The sequence below is a fragment of the Haemaphysalis longicornis genome, unplaced genomic scaffold, assembly GCF_048455015.1.
Source record: "Haemaphysalis longicornis isolate Haplotype H1 unplaced genomic scaffold, Haemaphysalis longicornis Haplotype H1 scaffold_2, whole genome shotgun sequence".
NCBI classification, from domain to species: Eukaryota; Metazoa; Arthropoda; class Arachnida; order Ixodida; family Ixodidae; genus Haemaphysalis; species Haemaphysalis longicornis.
In genome coordinates this window covers 84,389,031-84,411,730 of record NW_027526295.1, presented here as the reverse complement: position 1 = coordinate 84,411,730, position 22,700 = coordinate 84,389,031, and the positions used below count along the sequence as shown (strand labels likewise).

At 46.0% G+C, this 22,700-nt stretch overlaps 3 non-coding genes across 3 annotated transcripts; all 3 read left to right on the top strand.

The window, feature by feature from the left end:
- The first annotated feature begins 121 nt into the window (after nt 1-121).
- Trnan-guu (transfer RNA asparagine (anticodon GUU)) lies at nt 122-195 on the top strand. Its single transcript has one exon. It is a non-coding gene; the product is annotated as a tRNA-Asn (tRNA).
- A 146-nt stretch (nt 196-341) lies between these two features.
- Trnan-guu (transfer RNA asparagine (anticodon GUU)) lies at nt 342-415 on the top strand. The gene has a single exon. It is a non-coding gene; the product is annotated as a tRNA-Asn (tRNA).
- Nucleotides 416-993: 578 nt separating this feature from the next.
- On the top strand, nt 994-1,066 carry Trnan-guu (transfer RNA asparagine (anticodon GUU)). The gene has a single exon. It is a non-coding gene; the product is annotated as a tRNA-Asn (tRNA).
- The last annotated feature ends 21,634 nt before the right edge of the window (nt 1,067-22,700 follow it).

The following is a 22,700-nucleotide window of genomic DNA, read 5'->3' as shown; positions in this document are numbered from 1 at the left end:
TTTTTTTCTTGGCGATTATTCCCGCTGTCTTTTCTTAAAAAAGTTCTATGGATTCATTTGTGACTGCAGACTCTGGGTGGGTAGCATTCGTGCGTTGTTTTGCAGTCGGCATCTCCGTCCCGCCTCCGTGGCGCAATCGCCTAGCGCGTTCGGCTGTTAACCGAAAGGTTGGAGGTTCGAGCCCTCCCGGGGGTGACAGCAAGGCTGCTTGCGGGTACGTTTTTTTTCTTGGCGATTATTCCCGCTGTCTTTTCTTTAAAAAGTTCTATGGATTCATTTGTGACTGCAGACTCTGGGTGGGTAGCATTCGTGCGTTGTTTTGCAGTCGGCATCTCCGTCCCGCCTCCGTGGCGCAATCGGCTAGCGCGTTCGGCTGTTAACCGAAAGGTTGGAGGTTCGAGCCCTCCCGGGGGCGACAGCAAGGCTGCTTGCAGGCACGTTTTTTTGTCTTGGCGATTGTTCCCACTGACGTTTCTAAAAGCAAGATAAATGAGTGGGTGTTTTTTAAGTGCGAATGCACTTAAGCGACCCCACTTAAGCACTTAAGCGACCCCAAACCATCCACCGCCGGCGGCGGCGGCGGCGTCCGCAGTGCTCCTCTATATTTAAAAAAGAAACAGCATCCGGCGCCAGATTTCGATCCGAGGACTTTGCGGCCGCAGCGCAACGCTCTACCGACCAAGCCACGGACGCGACGCTGATATCAGTGTTAGTGACGCGCCTTATATCTTTAACGCATTCAAACTACGTCGTCAGCGGCGTGCGTTGGCGACTCAGCGGCGTTATAGCGGCTTGATAACTGCGTGGTGTACACGTGATACTACAAACCCGATGGAAGAGATGGAAGAGAAGGCGGCGAGGCGGTGGGCTGCGGGGGCCGAGCGCAAGCGCCGCAAGCGGGCCGACAACCGTGCATTCGCACTTTCACATTCTCCCCCTCGGGGAAATGCGGGGGAATTTTTGTACTGTATAGCTAACAGGCAATAAAAAAATGCCTCCGTGCGCAATCGGCTAGCGCGTTCGGCTGTTAACTGAAAGGTTGGAGGTTCGAGCCCTCCCGGAGGCGACAGCAAGGCTGCTTGCGGGCACGTTTTTTTTTTTCGTGGCGATTATTCTCACTGTCTTTCCTAAAAAAGTTCTATGGATCATTTTTTGACCGCGGACTCTAGGTGGGTAGCATTCGTGTGTTGTTTTGCAGTCGGCCTCTTCATCCTGGCTCCATGGCGCAATCGGGTAGCGTGATCGGTTGTTAACCGAAAGGTTGGGGGTTCGAGCCCTCCCGGAGGCGGCAACAAGGCTGCTTGCAGGAACGTTTTTTTCTCTTGGCGACTCTAGGTGGGTATCGGTGAGAATCGGCCTTTTGGAGTCAGCCTTTCTGACCCGCCTCCGTCGCGTAACGGATTTCTTCTTTTGGTTGCGCTTGGATGTGGAGGCGGAATGTCATGCTTCATTTAAGAGCAGTTTTGGCGGCTCAGTGGGCTCGCGGTAACAGGAAAAAGGCTACTCCTTCTCAGAAATACCATCATTTTGCCACAATTCCTTGTAGTTTCTGCAGTTCTAAATAGTGTTTCTGCACGCTGACCCGAGTGCAGGACCATATCGTGTCAAAGATTTCCGAGACATGCTCGTTCTTGTGGGACTACTGCCACATGTTATCCCTCTAGGAGCATACCAAATGAATCACTGTTTGGCAGTCACTTTGAAGAGCAATGACGACATAAGGAAGCTGCCGGCGTCCCCAAGCGCCTGTGTGAACGACCGATTGTGCCTCGTTGTGGACCCTGGCTACCACGACGTTTGTTGCATGCTGCAGCCGGTGGTGTACAACGTTCCAGACAATGATATATGGCAGCGTTTGCAGCTTACGGGATACAGATGGAGGTGGCTAGAAAAAAGTGGCGAGTACCGGGTTGCGCCGAAAGAGGCTTGACGACGCGCACCGTTTCATTGAAGCTGTAAGCCAGGTGCTCACCGTAAACGACGCCAGCTCGTCGTCGTACCTGCTGGCTGACAGTCTGTTCGAGGGACCACAACGCTAGACATATCCGTCGAGAGTGCCGTGTGCCACGCGGTTCCTTGTTTCATCGCTGCGGACACAACAAGAGGTGGTGTATTGAAACATACGCGAGTGTCATCTTGCCCGTGGGCGGCCACAATATATCGCACCCTCTTAAGGACGAGGTGGATGCCGAGGCAGCCGCTAGCAATGGAGGTGGGGAGGCCGATAACCATGGCGACTGTATTGGCCGAAATACTGGGGAAGACTCATCGGAGGGAAAAGCGTCTACTTTGGTGCGGGCACAGAAGGAGGCTGTATCAACATCGGAAGCGACTGAGCCCAACAGTGTTCTGCAGAGAAAGCCTCACGTTTAAGCCGCTGCGCAAGCAATTGAAAGTGCGACCTGTGCCCGCGGTCCTCTCTCCGGGCGGAGAGAAATAGGGAGACGTGGACACTGCTAGCGTCGATACCACTAGCACGCTACTGAAGCGGCAGTGTGAACGCAGGTGTGACCTGACCAGGACCGGACATTTTGCAGAACCCGGATCTGCCCCCTCCTAAAGCGGCTTCTATGCGTAACTCAAATTTTCACCCAAAGCCCAATATTGCAACGAGTAGGAAACTGGCAGCAAAATAACTCATGCAAGTCAACACTTAGTCAGTGACGGGTGCAAGTGAGCAACTCGAAAGACGATTCGACCAAATTTGGGAACAAGAATCAGCTGTGTGTGATGCCCCTTGTGCTTTTTTTCTTTTACATTTTTCTTCATTTCATTGCCACAGCCTGGTGCACTCAATCGTTGAGCTGATGTGGTAACTACGATGCGCATTTGTTTTAGATGCGGAGCATCTCTTGCCCGCGGGGATGTCACTTCTCTGTGCCCTGTCCGCAGTGCCTGTGATGTTGATTGTGGCAGGAAGCCCCTAGAAATTGGCCAACCAAAAATCCACCACGAGATAGCTTCGCGTTCAACCACCGACGTCGTCTTCCCGTACGGGAACCGCTGAAGAAGAAGAAGGAGAAGAATACAAAGGCGCGAAGAGGAGGTCGTGTACCTTGCTAATCCATCACGACATAGCTTCGAGTTCAACCACCGTCGCAATCTTCGCACTTGGGAACCGCTGAAGAAGTAGAAGAAGATAAAGCTGCGAAGAGGAGGGCGTGTACGTTGCTCTCAGCCGGTGCACCAACCTCCACAACTTTTACCTCACCTGCGCTGATGGAGACTACCGGATCTACCACAAAGACGACAACATCGACAAGAACATAATGGACGAGTTTTGGCCCCTCGAGAATCACCGCCTACTCACCGTCACACAACAGTACTTGTGTGCATTTGCCACCGGTGTGGACCCGGACACGGAATTCCCTCCGGCGCTACCAAATACCAGATCACTCAACATAACGGCAACACAATGGAACCACACGGAACCCCCAAGATGCTTCGCATCCTCATCAGGGTTCCCCAAGGGAAGGTGTTGTAAGTTTTTGCTTGTACACTTACACTTACAACCGAAACAGTACCAGTCATTGTTACGCGTAGCGTTCGAGAACTACCTGCGAAGCTGTGACAGTGTCAACTTAGCCGCCTTTTTATGGAACGGGAATTTAGACGTTAAAGGTTTTAAAGAGACTAGGACTAAGAGCCAAGAACAAACTGACCGGAAGGTACAGCCCTTTGCAGCTTGCTACAATGTATGTGTGTGCTATGCCAATGGGCCATTGGGGAGATGTGCTATCTTCATTGATTGATTGATTATGGGGTTTAACGCGCCGACGTAACGCAGGTGATGAGGCGCGCCGTGGTGGAGGGCTCCGGATTAATTATTTCCTCTGGGGATCTTTATCGTGCGCCGAAATCTCGTACACACAGACGTTTTTGCTTTTCGCCTCCGTCAGAAAAGCGGCCGCCGCGGCCGGGAATCGAACCCGCGACCTCGTGCTCAGCAGCGCAACGCCTTAGCCACTGAGCCACCGCTGCGGGGCTATCTTCATTCGCAAAACTGTTGGTATAACGAAGGAGAATGTTCTTGTTTGCGTAACGGGCCGCGCAGTCGCTTGCGATTTTTCGTATTAAAGAAGCAGTGGCGTGTGATGTGGGTGTATGACCGATGGAAGAATGTGAGCGCGGTAGTTGTTTCGAATGCATTGACCAGTTCCTGAAGGGCGAAATAATTATCGTATATACGTCCTGTTCTTTTGGGAAAAAAAAACAAATTGTCATCGAAGATGATGCCCGACCTCAACGAGTCACCTTACCGCGTATCTTCAGACGAGCGTGAAGCCATGCCGAATTATTCGAAGACATGCTGTGACGCGACAGCGCGCAGCCGTTTAAAAGCACCTGGACAGACCCAGCGGTGCCTGTGATAAAAAAGGCGGCCCGCTGATGTTTCGCGTAGACTACCGCCGAGTGAGCAGAATCATAAAAAAGGTGTATACCCACTCCCACGAAAACACGCCCTCTAAACCACCTGTGTAGTACGCGTGGTATTGGTCTTCAGTTAAAATGAATACCGGGAACTTATATAGAAGGGGAGGAGATGAATCTTATTAAGACAGCATTTAGTACGCCGGGCGGGCTGTATGAGTTAAAGGAATCGCAGTTTCCAATGTGCACGCAAAACCAACGTTACAATGAGGGATGGGCACTGTGCTAGCTGGCCCAAAGTGGCACATATGATGCGTCTACATCCACAAAGTTGACTTATTGCCCCAGAGCTTAGGCGAGCATCTCATAATGTTGGATTCAGTATTCGAGAGAATCAACTGTGACAAGGCCGCAGCGATTCAAGAGTGGCCAATCTACCGAATACTATCGGCGCAACCTACCAGGAAAAAGAAGAAGAGAAGCTGTTCGCTCTCGGAGGCAGAAAGACGGCCATTCAAAATTTTCTTTCTGCCTTAGGTCGTCTGAATTGCTAAATGGTGCTGATTACTGGGTAATGCGGGCTTCATTCGCTACTAAGTTTCTTTTTACAGCCTCTATCCGGAAATAAGTATTTTGAAGTCCCCACGTATTTAGCCCGTTTAGCCCTGGCCAATCTCCCCTTGTGGGTACGTGCCAAAATATTTGAGGGCATCATCATCATCATCATCACTCCCGCGGTGTAGGCCCGACGATCGTCGCCAGCTATGCCGTCTGAATCACCACCCGGGCTGTCGACGAGACCACGACCATCCGTCGAGGTGTAGGCAAGAGTAATGTCTCCGACGCTACTGCGAGAAGCTGGTGCTCCCGATCAGAAAGGTCTGCATCGGTGGCGTGGAGCGCGGGCAGTGTGGTCTCGCTTCTGAGCAGGCCTAAGCTCTTCCCTCCCGCCGCTAATCATCCGCCACCGTCACGTCCTTGTCCAGCGAGACACCACCTCAACGACTACAGTAATCTGCCCCGTAGCCAGACCTAGAAGTGCGTCTCCGAGTCGCCCCATCAGAGATAGTCTCTTTTCTGCGATCGGCGGCTGTGAGCGTTTCACTTCCTTTATAATTTTCTCGCAAGCATCCCCACCTGAGTGTTTCTGCTTGCAGTCCGTCCGTGTCCTTAGGTGTCCATTCCCGCTTTGTACATCAGTGCAGTAATATAGTGTATGCGTGTTGGCCAGAACTTAGTCCAGGTTTGTGATGGTCTATGCGGTCCGGCCCAACATTCAATACATTACACTCAAGAATACCTTTTCATTTGCGCCCTCCAATTCAGCATGAAGGACACTGGTCACTAAATAAAATCGGCGTCAAGCAAATATCGTGACACTTTGGTGTAATCTCGAGCGAAACTTACACTCGCTCTGAACAGGCATGACCTCTACCCTGAAAATGATCGAATGACACTGTTTGCCCTCCCTCCAACACATCGCTAATACCTTCCTAACCAAATTATTGGACCGTTTTCTGCAGGATGGAAGTGTTTGCATGGTGGAAACGTGTTTCACGTTATTTATCCCAAGCCGAACAAACAATTAAAATCCCCAAGAAGAGCAAGACGGTCTGCATACATTGAGAAGTGTAGTTCTTCATAAAACACTTTTTTTTCGAATAACATTGAAATCATAGTACGAAAACAAAAGTGAAACATTTTCCAAGCCATCAACCCCTCTCCCATCCCGGACACTCTCCCTCCCCTCCTGAAATAAAAACTTTTCGGCAAGAACAAAGCATGCCTTTTGCTTTTTACTCCCTGTAAAAACTCACGCCGACGGCACCAATTATAAAGTTTCCCGATGCATTTCTGAAAGCAGAGCACGCATCGACACAAACTACCTTTTAGCATCCCATGCACTTCACGGCGGCTTCGCGCCAGCGTGGCCGCTGTCGTACGTCCCGATGTTCAGGTTCAGATTAAAGCTTGAATTACGACCGATGGTTCCTTCAGGCGACCCTATTTTAGATGCGGGGCATCTCTTGCTCGGGGAGATGTCAGTTGTCCGTGCTCTGTCCGCAGTGCCTCTGATGATGACTATGAGAGGACGCCCCTAGGGATTGGCCAACCAAAAAATCCATCACGAGATAGCTTCGCGTTCAACGACTGTCCTCATCTTCCCGAAGAGGAACCACTGGAGAAGAAGAAGGAGAAGAAGACAAAGGGGCGAAGAGAAGGGCGTGTATGTTGCTCTCAGCCGGTCCACCAACGTCCACAACCTTTACCTCACCAACGCTTAGATGCGAAGCATCTCTTGCTCGGGGCATGTCCCTTGTCCATGCCCCATCCGCAGCACCTCTTATGATGATTGTGGCAGGGTGTCCCTAGAGATTCGCCAACCAAAGAATCCATCACGAGATAGCTTCGCGTTCAACCATCGTCGTCATCTTCCCGTAGGGGAAACGCTGAAGAAGACGAATGAGAAGAACACAAAGCTGCGAAGAGGAGGGTGTGTACGTTGCTATCAGCCGGTGCACCAACGTCAACAACCTTTACCTCACCAACCCTGACGGAGACTACCGATTCTACCACAGAGACGACAACATCGACAACGACATAATGGACGAGTTTCGGCGCCTCGAGAATCACCGCCTACTCTGCGTCACACAACAGTACTTGGGTGCCTTTGCCACCGGCGTGGACCCGGACGCAGAATCCCCACTGCCGCTACCAAATACCAGATCACTCAACATAATAGCAACACAATGGAACCACACAGAACCCCCATGATGCTTCGTATCCTCCTCAGGGTGCCCAACGGGAAGATGGTGTAAGTTTTTCTCGAATGACACCTCGTGCAGCGTAGCCGCCTTAGGACGCTTCGTGGCATTCATGTTGTCCTCACGCTCCTCGCCCATTAGTGTAGGCTGGGAGTCTGTCTCGTCATTTGTCGGCCCCTACTCTTTACCTCCCTTAGCTTCGAAAGGACGTAAATTGAGACTTGTTGGTGATGCATCATATTTAATTGCGCTAAGTAAATAGAAAAAGATGGGCGATAACAAGACTGGGACGAGGCGCCTCGTCCCAGTCCTCTTGGCGTCCGCTTTGTCTGTATACGTAGCGCAATAAAATATGACGAATCTCTTTGCTTCGGCAATTTTTGGCTATGGTGGGTAGTCGGTGTCGCCTGACGGATAATGCAACACGCTCATTTTGTAACAAGCATTTTTCACTGCACTGACGACACCTTACGTTCCGTCAGTCATCTTGTCGCTCTGTTCCAGTGTCATGGCCGCATTTGGGTCTCCTCCCACAGCAAGTTTTCGTTTCCTCGACATCCATGACGAGGTCGTTGGTTACGTCGCCATCTGCGGGTCTGGCTACGGCGGTGTATGACCGTGTGCATGGTGTCGCTTCGTGGCCGAAGCGGAGGCAGACAATTCTACCTTACGTTCACGGCGCATTTCCCACGAACCGTGGTGGTGGAAGCACTGCGGGGTCCTTCGGGCACGACCACGAGCGCCTTTTTGCCGGCCACTCGAAGATAGTGTGGCAGTTCCTCAGCCCTCACGACTACGTTGTACTGGAGGATCACGGACCATGTCTTCGAGCCCTTGTCTTCAACAAATCGCACACTACAACGCTCGCTGGAGATGTCACTCAGCTTGCCATATTGAGCGAAAGCATCACGGCCTTCCTCTTCTGTCAGATTCTGAAGAAGCCAACGCAACTTCAATCTCACGTTCTGGTTGGCCAGGTCTATGACGGCGCACTTTCGTACCTTTACTTCCCAGTCGGGAACCTCCAAAATCTTGGCACCTCGCTCCACCTTGAACGTCACTGCCCATATGTGACTCATCGGAAACGCCCCCAGGGCGAACACCTCGGGGGGAAATTCCGGACGAGTCAGCGTATCGCGGGAACCTTCCACGCGGTATGAGCGAGCACACACGCTGCCGCGCAAAAAATAGAATATAAGGTGCTTCTCCACAAAAAATAGAATATAAAGTAATCTAAACTGTTGGCAGAAAAGTCAAAAGAAATTTGATTGTTGTCTTCATTTCGGGAAAAATTCAGGGGAGCTTGCACTCACGAGCAAGACATGAATGATGAAGCTGTAGGTGAGAATTGACAGACACACAGTTATGCTTTATTGTTTATTCTATAGTGCAAGTCCTTGTCGTCGTATGCGTCGAAGAAGTCGTGTTCATTTGTTGATGGTGAAACGTCACTGCGCAGACGCTTCCAAGCGAAAGGCTCTTCTACGATGCTGAGCGAATCCGCACGACAACATAAAGACTGGCCCTTATACGAACGAACCGAGAGGCGCACGCTATGACGTGGCGTATCGTTCGAGCATGGGTTGTGACGATTGTGGCGTCGCTCGTTGAACGAACGAACCGAAAATGAACTCGCGCACGTTGGTGGAATACACACTTGGAATATCCTGCGCGCGAAGGCTTTCATTATTATTGTAATAATTTTGTATAAAAAAAACACCATACTACAATTATTTTAACATTCGCCACCTTCTGCGATGACACAAGTTCAAAATATTTTGAGTTAAACAATGTCGTATCGCATTGGAAGCAATTCAGGTGGCTCGCTTACCGCCCTGTATAGCTGATGTATGAACCATATTTTCAATGAAGCACTCTCTGGCTGGCCGTGTTCCGGGATGGACCTGGGTGTCAGCTTTCCTTGTGTGGTACAAGCTGCGCACGCGCATTACCCAAAACGCGTCGAATGGCACGTCCGTTGTATCACCTACACAATGGACACGGATCCCAGAAGATTGTACGGGAAGATGTATTTTGAAAGTACACTGCCGGATGCCCCACCGGAATATCGCATATGAACAGTCCAGAAACATGTGGTCAATAGTTTGCGGCTTTGAGCATATGCGATAGGTAATGTTTCATGGTATGCTTATTTATTTTGCTTAGAGCCATGCATTTGCAGGAAGCGGCGCACTGTGACGCTCGAAAAAAAATTGTTACCGACGCCCGCACAGGCATTCTTTTCACCATCTTTACCACATCCCCTTCCCATCGCACAAAATATATACATGTATAAAGGAATCGGTAACATAATATCAATGAGGCCTTTGCACAACTTTTTGCGTGTTACAGTGTTCAATTGTTCTAGTGAAAAGCGCTTTCTCAGTACTATAAACAACCGTGAGCATCTCCCCACATGAAACCCACTATCATCATAAGAAGACACAACCAATGATATATATCTAATTCTGGAGCCGCATTGAATGACAGTACGTGAAAATATATTATTCTTATAACTTAAGAAACGAAACTTTGACACAGTTTGTTTCAGAAAGGGGTGGCAAATTGTCAGTCGTTCTTCTCGCACGGAACGGCACCGGTTCTAATGGCTGGTTTGCTCCCAAGCCGATCGCCAAACAAAAACAGCGAAAAATATGCGGAGCTCCTGAATACAAACTTTCGTCATCGAGAGCACCTGAAGAACATGGAACACCTTGGCTACAAGAGGGAAATTGCGCTCAGCGGCATGCCTAAACATCCAAAAGTCCCTTCCACTCCCCCTTTCTGCTCTCTTGCGCGCTCTGAATCCACTTCCCGATAATCGGTGGGCTGCCCGTAATTCTTCAGTGCGGGTCCAATTATTTGAACAGAGTAACCCTCCATTGCATATTTTGGAACACCTCAGGCGTGTCTTACCACTCCCCGTGCCAGAACTTAGCGACTCATTCAAGCTTATAGAACAAACGGTGGGCTGAGACAACTTTCCAGCCTCTTTTACTGGCTACTAAACGCCTTGTTTCTCCCTAAATAACAGGGCTATATCATAAGCGTCTGCCAATACTTTTGTTTGATTCTCAAACAACTTTTAACGACCTATTTTTTCCTGTTAAACAAAATCTTCAAGGCAGATGTAATCAACAGAGCAAACAAAGCGCAGACTTCCTCAACCGACGATAAAAATTTAATGCGTCGCGGGACTGGCTTATGCAGAATAAGACTGGCGAAGCATTGTGGAAACACATTTTCACCTCGTACAGTTATCAAAGGACCCACATTCGCCAACTCCACAGTACAAAACAAGTTTTCATGTGTAACACGATAACGCGCTTTTTAAAGATTGGTTTTAGCATTGCTGCTATGGCCATTCACCGCATCGCAACACTTCAGTGTGCTTCTGAGTGTATATATATATATATAAGTAAAACATGTTCTTTCTTCTGTTCCAGAGGTTTCGTGCACGTCAACCAATATATTCATTAATTTTTGGAATTTTTCAGTCAACACCTTCGTGTATATATTGTAATGAAAATTTCTGAGACTAATCGGGAGGTAAGAAGTTACAGAAAGTAACCGAAAAGAGTCCTCGATTGAATTATAATAAGTAATTGAATAATTTTAACACATCCGCATCATTACTTCTTCTCTGATCAAATATTTTTATCAAATCATTAATACTTAATACAGTAACAATTGACCAATTGATTGATAGATAGATTGATTGATTGTGAGGTTTAGCGGTCCGCCGTTGCACAGACATTTTAGTTTTGGCCACCCGGGAATCTTAAACGCGCACAGGAGCAGAGTTATTAGTTTGTGGTACCAAAACGAAAGGGGCATCAGGTACTCTTTCTAAGCATCGACCAGCAAGCGATGTAAAGCAATGGGCATTTCCCTTTTGAACATTTTGTGAAAAGCCGCCCCTGCGCAATCACTTTCGGGCGATTTCCTTGACGGTAGCTTATAAACTACCTGATCAATTTCCCTCACGTTTATCCGAGTTCTACCTCCGCCCTAACGGCATCAATAAGTTAGGTCGAAAGAGGCAAGAATGCAGTTTTAAACCCTTTTTCAACGTGCCATTTTTGCGAACAAGATACCATAGTAGTTGATAAACACCCCGCTATTTCCATTGGATCACCAGTTACCTCGTTTTGATGACAATTCTGCCTGATTTCTTTCCTAACCGCATAACTGTTTCGTCACATAGGATGCACTTAGTAGGGGCTTCGTCATCATCGTCATCACAAGCTTCCCTCATGCACAAACGTTCTGTTCACGCTAGGACAGCTACTGCTCGGTATCTATTTTGACCTATAACCTCCATCTTTTGCTTCACTTCCCTTGTTTCTTCGTGAAAATTCCACTGGTCGAAACAATTACTACTTATTACGCACTGCAAGTCGCAACTATTCTCGCTTTCTTTTTTCATTTCCTGCTTCTACGATACACACCATATTTCGATCGCCAGGACTTTGACCTAGTTTTTAAACTCTTCCCATGGCCAAATGAACGTCTCTGACTTTGCTTTTTAGATTTTCGAAAAGGCAATTGGCAACGGTAAGAAAGCACTTATCCTCCAGTAGCTTATCACTAAGCTTTAACAACTGTTAAATGAAATGGTAGTGTTTCTGTTTTATTCCTGTAGCAAAGCAGGCCTGGCAATGATCACTGAAAGAAACAGACGTGGCTTCATATTCCTCACACAATGTGACCAATTCTGCCGAGATGTGCGCAATATCTGCAGACGTGACTGGCCTGCTGATAGTTCACGTAGTGCGGCGATTTACCGCAAGACATAATGGCACCACCACCTCCTACGAATCCATGCTTTAGAATCAGCTCATTCAGACTACGTGCGCTGAAACATTTTCCAATCCAATCGAATTCAAACTGTGTCCACAACATAGCATGCACAGTGGAAATCACTTTTTTCTACCGGACAGGTGACCTAACACAAGCACCTGCTTTTGTCATTATTGATTTCATTCATTCATTCGTTCATTCATTCATTCCTTCCATCTTTCACTCATTCATTCACTGGACATCAAAGATACGTCCTCCGGCACTGGCTACAGGGTGCTCCACCTCCCGACACCTCCCTATCCACTACAAAAGTGCATACCCTTCGGGCAATCCAGCTGAACACACTCATCCCTACAGCACGACTCTACCTCTGCGGTTATCGTTTTCTCCCATCCTGTCCCAACTGCCCCTCTACGTATGCAAAATTTCAGCACATCCTCTTGTCCTGTCCAACCGCCTAATAGTCCCCTCATTACCTTAACCACCTCCACCCCTACTCGTGGTGGCGGGTGGCATCCGTGGCCATTGTTGACCTGCTGGCCATGGTTATTCTGACGGACAGGGTGTCGAACCGGAACTAGAAACGAACCGAAAACCGAAACCGAACCCGAATTTTTGCCCTGTACCCGAAGTGAACTAGACACGTATATTTTCCACCTTTATGGAACTGAATTCGAACCACAACGAATCGAAGGAAACATTCCAGACGGGTTCTGGGGCTTCAAAACTAATTTCTAGTTTTCGAATATGGTTCCCTACCTTGCGTATGAAGATATTAGTACCACTCGCCCGCAGCACCACAAAATATTTTGCATAGTCTGCAGTCCCACAATAACCCATCGGGTCCTCTTTTTATTATTACCCTCATTTAACTTAAAGTTGTCCCTATATGCTCTCAGTATGCGTTTGATACGGCCTATCTCCCCCAGTTTACTTTTGCATTTAGAAAAAGTTAAACTAGAACGTATATTCCGAGGCAGTATATAAAGGATTGTTCGTCAGGATTTCTATGTGCATGGTGTTTACTATTGTAAAAACTGATTAATGTGTTGTTACTTTGAACGCATTCCTGCCTCCTTAAGGGTTGTTATTTGTAGGTGAGGCATTGTTTAGGCGGCGCACGCGCGCCTCCTAAAGAAAACACGAAACTAAAGAAAACACGAAACCTTCACTATGATGTCTTGTGCTGCTCATAGTCAGAATTTTAGTTCCTCCCGGACCATGAGCGTACACGCCAGCATTTTTTCAGAAGAAGTATACACAATTTCCTCATGGCGCAATAAATTATTAAAAGCGAAATTTCCAAGTGCGTCATCGATACAGATTCATTAAATGTTGTTCGTGCGCTGTCACCTCACAAGCCCAGAAAAAACCACGACGTTCATGTGGTTTCTAACAGCATAATGTCTGTGTATGCTGAAAAAACTCGAACTGGTCCTCTGCTTGCTCCCGGGACACACTGGGATAACTGGAAAGGAGGTGGCAGATAAAAGTGCAACTGCTGCGCCACTCAAAAAAGCAAAAGACATATCAGCAGTACCCTACACTGACTTCAAACCACACATCAGACGACGCTGTCGTAACACATGGCAAACACACTGAAATAGACAACAATGTTACACGTAGTAAAACCATACTTGGGACCATATATACTCATCATACACGCAACAGATACACAGAAATCACCATGGTTAGGCTACGGATAGGGTACCCACATGAAATGCACCCTTATCTGTTCGTGGGATCTTCAAGACCCCGGTGTAGCAGGGCGGATACGCCCTGGCCGTAGTTCACATCCTAATTCCGTACAATTGCACTCGACACCACACGACACATACCGTTTCCGGAACATTGCAGACAACATATCCCGTTACACCCATTATATGCTTTTCATTAAGCAAATTTTTCAGTTTTTAACCGACGTGAAACTTTTACAGCTCCTTACAAATCACGCATAATGGTCCTGGCCCTATACACAAGCCATCTTCATTGTTTTGTGTTTCGTTTAAGTCACAGGTTGTAGAATATACAGTGACAAGTATCCCTAAGTAACCTTGTTTGGCCCTCTTTGCCATAGTTGGCTTTGCGCCATTAGGCATCAACCATCATCATCATCCCTTCTGGGGAATTGCGAATGGCGCATTTTTCTTCCGCTGTGGCCTAACCACCAACACGTACAAAGATTTTCTTCATTTTACTTATACTAGTCAGTATGTACTCCCCTTGAAAACTTTTATTTGGCGTCATTAATGTAGTTCCGCTTCCCATGATTAAGGCAGCAAGCGTTGGAATTTGCAACCGTTCTTCCTTGCGTACCAGCGTGACGCTTCTTAAGAGCCAAACGCCGTTACATATACGCGTGGTGTCTCATTTTGTCTTATTTGTGTGCAAATATTTTGCTCAGTACATCAGGCCCGCGATTGCTGTGCAACTTTAGCAGTTTTGAACATCTTCTGAAGCATTCACATGCCTCACGAGGCGAAGCACCACCGCTCTGAGTGTTATTACGTCGTGTTTCCCTTACCCACAATCCTCCCATTTACACATAAGATCCTTTAAACACACGCAGCGCACCGTACTGTAAGTGATAGGTATGCGTGCATTTGATAAAAGGGTGAAAATATCAGCTAAAAGTATTTTCTTTTGCTTTCTGACAACGTAAGAAAGTGTTTCTCTGCAACTACAATAGATGACAAGCGTATACGTGTGGAATTGATGGCAGAGATTACTAGGAAGCAGCGCGTTCTAAAAACATATAGCACACCTCTGTGAACAACTTCCATTTTCATTGCGTCGATGTTGCCTCAGAGTCTGGTTTCGCTGTTCAAATTTGACGGAATAATCGAGAACACAACTGGCCAAATTCGCTTCATATGATCTCCGAATTGGGGCCAGCAATACTTTTAACATGAAGTGTATTACTGAAGAAGTGAGGGTTATAATTTATCGTTCGACAGTGGCGCGTTCGAATAAAAAATTCGGAAAGACCTAAACAACATGTCAGCGTGTAATAATTTTACTGTTCCATTAATCTGTAGCAACTTTACAGAGCTGGAAGTTTCGCAAACAATTTAGCAATAAAGGCTGAGTGCGGCACGAACCAATAAACTTGAACAAAGGGCAACGTATTACAACTGAACTTAGGGTACAACACTACGATTTCAGTAATCTCAAATTCTTTATTTCATCCTGAACTGCACAGTCGTCCTGCCGAATGGCCTCGACACTCAGCCAGTATTTTTAGTAACGACGAAAATACAGGCGTTCAGGTGCAGTTGCCTGTATGAACTCTGTTCGGCCCTATAGAGAAACGTTTGTAGAAACTACTACATTAGTTGTAATATATAACGCTTTGCCGTCGAAATACTTTTTCTCAGGCTTTCCTTCAATGTTAAATGTTGAAAGCAGCTATAGGTTCTTTCTACGCACCTTCTTCTGGTCGATTTCAGTTTATTTAGCAATTGGAAAGCACAGCTTAATATCGTTTGAGAGCTGTAATTTGCATCCACTACCTTTCAGCTAAAATGAGATAAAAAATTCGTTTACTGACTAACAATTTCGTTACGTATCGCCATATAAACACAAGGGAGACCGGGTACTTGGTAATATCATGAAAGTGCAAGCATAATGGACAATGGATGGCAATGAAATACGTACGTTTATTTCGCAGCCATGGCAAGCGTGAGCACGCAAGTATTTGACTTTCTCTTTTTCGACGCCTTCAGATGGGGCGAGCATAGCGCGGAGCGCCGCTGCCCCTCTTCCTGCCGTGACGCTGTCACTTGTAGAGGGCGATGCCATGTTGCTGAACGGCGCTAAAGATGGAAGGTGTGGCGACAAGGAGAGATTGGGTGAGAGTAGCGGGTAAGTCCTTGCCGCCGCGTTGGACGATAAGTGGGCATGGTGAACTCTCATTCGAGCAATCGCTTTTTCTCCCAAAGAGCTGAAGAAAGGCTTATTACAGTAAACCACCTTTTACTACCGTATGCTGTTTCAGAAGCCACATGGCTTCTGAAACGGCATGCGGCAGCCCGTGTTCGTCAAGGCTCAGCGGATTTGTCATGATTGGTTCGGTTTCGGGACCACAGCACGCCTGCGCGGGTTACAACGCTGCCCTGGCGGCCTTCCGGACGCCCTCGGGCATAAAGCCGGGACAGCGCCACCCAAGCTTCACAGGGCACGGGAGCAGTGCAGGCATGCAGATCAGTAATCCGTTCGTTTTTTTTGTTCAGGTGAGCAAACTCTACTGGAAATGCTTCCCATCTAGCGATCCTTGCTTGATTGTGCTGCCGTGCCCAAGGCTGCTTTTTCCTGTGCTCTCCGACATGTTGTTGTACGTTTCGGATTTTAAGTGGTGACGTCGAGACTAACCCGGTACCTGACTTAGCTAAGATAGCGAAGCAGATATAACTTATAGCTTATGATATAAAAGAAATCAAAGAGAGACGGTTAGCTTTCATTGACGCGAAATTGGAAAACCAGACCGTACTCGACAGCAAGATGTCAAAGCACATGGACCAAGTATCTAACCTGCAGAAGGAAATAACAGCTCTTGAATTGAAATTAGATGACCTCAAAAATCGCTCCAGGAGATCTAATCTAATATTCTACGGCATTGAGGAGGGCAAAAATGAAAATAATGAATCCCTTGAGGACACAATAAATGAAAAAATTCTCAAGAACATTCTACAGATAGAGCCTGTAGCCATTGAACGAATACACTGTCTAGGGTGGGCTGCCGAAGGGAAAAACAGACCAGTAATCCTGAAACAGTTAGATTTTCGAGATAAGGCAAAGGTTTTCAAGAACTGTCATTAACTTAAAAGAACAGACTTTGCTGTAAGTGAAGACTTTTTACGCCGAGTGCGAGAGATCAGGAGGAAGCTGTAGAATTGTGCAAGAGAAAATAAAGATGTGTGTGACGAGGTGACGTTGTCATACGATAAATTGTACATAAAAAGAGAAACGTTTATCTGGGACGATGAACAAAATGACAAAGCACCAATCAAAGAACACCCAAATCATCCGCCAACAACAAAAACTCCCAAGACGATACACTAACAGCACGCACTCGCAGGCCGCGAAATCAGAAATCAGCTTCGTGATCGTAAACGATCGTAGCATACTTAACAAACTAGCATGGCTAGAACCCTTACTGCTGGGACTTGACCCAGATTTTATTGGCCTGACCGAAACATGGTTAACCACCGATGTCATGAACGATGAAATAGCGCCCCCAAATTACGCAGTAATACGGAAGGACCGGCGGACGTGAGGTGGAGGAGTGGCTGTTATGGTAAAGAAAGAAATCAGTTACTCAGTTCTTCCTGAGGTTGACAGTGTGGAGGCTGTTTTCGTCAGGCTAATGTTTGGGTCATGCGCTGTTACTGGTGGATACTTCTATCGCAGCCCAACAAGTGACTGTGACGTCATGCAATCACAGCAAGAATGCATGCAACGACACGTATTAGGTAGGCGGCTGATATTTTTGGGAGCTTTTAATCTACCACGTGCCAACTGGCAGACAATGCTGTTTTCTTCCACGTGCTCAGAGATCATGCTTGATATTATGTTTTCTTTTAACCTTGTTCAAATGGTCACCCAAGCGACTCGAATTCAGGGGTCTTCCTCGAATATATAAGATTTAATATTCCTTAGCGAACACTTTCCCGGATGAAGCGAATATTGAAATTGTTGATGGCGTATCAGACCGCAAACTCACCACATGTACCCTTCCCGTTCAGGACAGGCCAGTTTACTCCAAACATAAAATAACTTTTCTTTACTTTAACTCCGCTGACGACACTGCGACAGTAGACCACCTCAATTTCGAATTCTCCTGGTTCGAAGAACATTCAACCGACAGCGTTACTGATATCGAAACGCTATGGCAAAAGTTTAAAGAAGTAATTTTCCACTGCCTAAATAACTACGTTCCCCATCAAGTTAAAAAATCCCGAAAACATAATCCGTGGATAACGCGCGACATAATACATTCTAAACGTAAAGTAAAACGATTAAGGAAATCTTTGAAAGCAAAGTCTGAAGAATCTCCGTGAAACAAGCTTTCTGACGCACTTGACGACATGAAGTCGAACATAAATGTAGCCAAAAACAACTACTTCAGCCAAGTACTCCCGGGCTTTCTGTAAAGCTCTCCTAGAAGGTTTTGGAACTACTTCAGCAACAAAAAGTCCAGAAAAAATGTAAAAACCCAAGAAAAAGATTGTGTCACTTCTGAATCACTGAATGGTTACTTTAAATCCGTCTTCACTATCGACAACAATAATATATTACAAATACAGTCAAACCCGGGTATAACGAACCCGGGTAGAGCGAATTACTCTATATATCGAACAAAAATAATTCAGTTACGCAAATACATGGGAAACGTACACCTTATAACGAAGTTCACATTCGATATATCGAACTCTACGAGCTTAGAATGGCCGCCGAGATGCATTGTCTCGGAGCGGCGATTTAGATGTGAATTGGCCGCGACCATGAAGCACGAGCCGCGACTGAGACATTGCGCCTTGCATTGAGCGACGTGAAGCCCGAAACTTTCCGTAACTGTTTCCAACGCGCGGGACTCACGACGAAACCCGCCCACTCAGCTAGTCCGGACCAAGACACCAGCATCGGTAAAAAAGGGAAAAAAATAATGTTCCGTAAAGAGCTCGCAAACGTTCCCGATGATGTCGAGAGTAAAAGCCGTCCGACGCTGATAATGAAGCGCTTTCGGCAGTCGATGTGCTCCGCCAATGCTTCTCCGATTTCGGAAAACGCGAACTCAAATTGGTGCAAACAATGTTTCGTGTAGATAATGGTATGCTAGTTGAAGCCGCCAAAACGAAAGTGAAAACAAAAATCACCGCTTGTTTTGCAAAGTAGTCAGTTAAGGCGAATGTAGCTTTATTGCTTCCAACAAATGGATTATATAGGGTATGGTAATGGCTACTCTACTGTTTACGTTTCTGCCTGCAGGGATGGCGAGTTTGGGTGGGGGGGCACCCGCCGATTGCGAACTCATAACAATAAGCTCGTTATAGGCGGGTTCGACTATATCGAACTATTGGATATATCGAACTAATCGCGGTGCATATTGCAGTTCCCTATAACCGGGTTTGACTGTAGATACCCAAAATCTACGCCATTTCAATCCACTATCTATAGCGGAAGCAGGTGTGTTAAACCCGCCGCGGTGGCTCAGTGGCTAAGGCGTTGCGCTGCTGAGCACGAGGTCGCGGGTTCGATTACCGGCCGCGGCGGCCGCTTTTCTGATGGAGGCGAAAAGCAAAAACGCCCGTGTGTACGAGATTTCGGCGCACGTTAAAGATCCCCAGGTGGTCAAAATTAATCCGGAGCCCTCCACTACGGCGCGCCTCATCGCCTGCGTTGCGTCGGCGCGTTAAATCCCCACAATCAATCAATCAATCAGCAGGTGTGTTAAACCTTTTGCTGAACATTTGCACAAAAAAGAGTAATGGTCCGACAATATTTCAAACGCTTTTTTAAAAAGATATGCCGAACTGGTAGCAAAATATCTGGTCTTGACTTTCAAGAAGTCATTGACAACATCTACATTATCAAAAGACAGGAAAACGGCCAAAATTGTTCCAGTACCCAAAGTAGGCTGCAATGACGCCGAGTCAATCTTCAGACCAATTTCTTTAACTTGCACAGTAAGCGAGCTGCTTGAGCACATTATCCTGAAGCACATAACTCTTGACTCGGTTTTCATCAGGGTCTATCGACAATAACTCAACTTGTTGAACGAACACACGATATATCTGCAAGCACAGACAACCAAAATCACGTCGATGTAATCTTCTTCGATCTTTCAAAGGCACTCGATCGGGTACCACACAATAAGCTAATAAAAAACTAGAGTTGGTTATCAACGACGACTTCATGATTCCCAGTATAAAAAACTACTTAATCAACCTTTTCCAGTACGTAGAATACAATGGCAAATTTTCACCATTAACATGTCATATCCGGAGTTCCCCAGGGTTGCATCCTGGCCGCAATCTTATTTCCTATTTATATAAATGACTTGCCTTCCAATATTTCAGCCAACATTCGATTATTTGCTGGCGATTGCTTAATTTACTGGGAAAATGACACCACAGAAGACCACGTTATATTACAATCTGCAGTACACTCAGTTTATTACTGGTGTAATTACTGGCAAATGTCCCTCAAAGTGGAAAAATGCGCTCATTTATCAATAACAAGAAGGAAGAACAGGTACGAACACATTTACAACATAAATGATAGACCTATATTCCGGGTGCATCAGCACAACTACTTGGGATTGATCTTTACGCAAGACTTCAGATGTGATGCCCACATAAACCATATTGCACCGGCTGCACTAGGAAGGCTGTTTTCCCTCAGAAGAGGCCTTCGGTCAGGACCACCAGAAACAAAAAAATTAGCCTACAACGCCTTTGTGAGATCTTTACTCGAATACTCTAACATTATCTGGTTCCCGTATGCTACAGTGCACGTAAATAAACTAGTGCGAATACAACTAAAAGCAATTAGGTACCTTTACAATCGCTACGACACAAATACTTCACCAACAGAACTACTGAGGAACGCCGGTATGCTTACCCTACAGAATTGTTCAAAACCAGAGCGTTTAAAATTCTTATATCAACTCTTTCATAAAAATCTAAACCTTGATACTTCAAAGTATCTCACTAAAATTGAAGCGAAGCCCACGCCCCATAATCAGGCTTTAACTTTTAAACAATACAGTTATCGCACTGATTGCCTAAATATTCCTTCTTCCCACTAGCTGTAAGAGAGTGGAACGGCATGCACTCATCGATTACCGCTAGCGCACCTATAGAACGATTCCTAACTCTAGTTGAAAACCACCTCCACGAAACAAATTAACCAGAACGACAGCGAGTATTTAATCAAATAAGTCTACACGGTTTTCCTTCTCTCTCTGGGTCACTTATGATTTTCAGTATTACTGAGTATTTCTTCATTATCATGTTTAGCTTGGTTTCGTAAAATTTTTGGTTTCTTTCGTTCTTCAATCGCTGCTGTAAAACATTATGATTTTCAGTATTACTGAGTATTTCTTCATTATCATGTTTAGCTTGGTTTCGTAAAATTTTTGGTTTCTTTCGTTCTTCAATCGCTGCTGTAAAACATTGCCTCCAAAATTCTGTCTGTGTTTCATCCTGCACTTAATTTGATTATGTTTTGTTGCTTTGTTTTTTCTATGAACTTGGTGACGTTTGATGTAGAGATTTGAGATTTAATATGTAATATGTAACCTTTGCTTGTCATGTAGAAAACCTATCCCGCATGTTCATACCATTCTCTTCCTGTATGAAAGAAAACAACGTTTGAATTCTGTGTATTTGAAACTATGTATCGCCCCTCCTGCAAAAATCCCAAATGGGATTGGCAGTATGTTAAAATAAATAAATAAATAAAAACCCACCATGGCAGTGGGGCGACAGGGGCCGGCACGGAGATAACACAGCCCTTCTACGAACCCATGCTGCGCATTTGCAGAGTCTTACGCCGCAACTCTTTGTGTGACAACCTCCATCATGACCTGAACCTCAGTTAAACTTGCGGGTAAAATATTACGTGAATAAATACAAATAAAACATAGTAGACACCGTTGTGAGTTCGTGGTTTGTCGGTAACAAGCTAGGCATGACTCGTTGGGTGAATTTGAAATTTTATCTGCAACCTTCTTAAAGCAATTTGGGCATTACTTTCACTAAAGATTTCCTTCAAAAGCCCTCTTTGCTAACGTGGCTATAGATGACAGCGGCAAGAATTATCCGCTCCTAAACCGGGATAAGTTTACAAATCCGCTGATTTCATACCTCACGAAACAGTGTTCATATAAAAGTAAAAAAAACGTATCCATTTTCGTTCATAGCATTTTTTATTTACATAGTGATGAAAGTACGATAAAAATTGATTTATAAAGGTAATTGTACATACAATTGTAAATTCTTCATTGCGTCATGCACTGTTTGGTTTGGTTTGTGGCGGCAACATTTTTCCCGAAATCCGAACCCCAACACCTGTCATTTGATCAGTCCGAGGGTCGGATGAAAATTTCCATCCCGGATCATAAACAAAATTTGTAGACGGCCGACATAGGCCTCCCGGAAGCAGGGCTTTCTGGACTAACGACGTCCAACAGCTGGCTGTCAATCAAACAAATTTCACAACTCTAAGAAATATCTATTCCTTCTCCTTATCCTCTCGACTTTCATTGTGGCACTCACGTAGCTTATATTAAATGTGAGAAGAACGTGTTATACTGCAAGACACAAAACAAAAGTCAAAACCAGCGAAAATTCAAGGTGATTCATTCATGTCGACATAACTGTAGCGAATATAGAGTACATCTAGCGCGAATAAAGCTGTCGAAACCTACGTACTGGGAAACCGACTTCCCGCTTGTAGTGCTACCACACAAGACGGCTCTTCCTTCAAACCTTCATGAAGTAGAGCTAAAGATTTAAGCGGACAAGGTTTACATGGGGTTATAAGGACAACTTGCTCGAAGCACAGCTAACGACCATTGACACCCAGATCACAATACTATTTTTATTAAATTTTAGTAATGAATTTGCCAATGGGGTTTTTACGGGTCCTATTTCAATATCAAGCCCTGGTCTGAAAAGTTAATCCGTAAAATTACGCTTATTTCGTGCTCAGCAGTTCTTTTAAAATAAAATGACGGTAATGACACCGCAACACAGG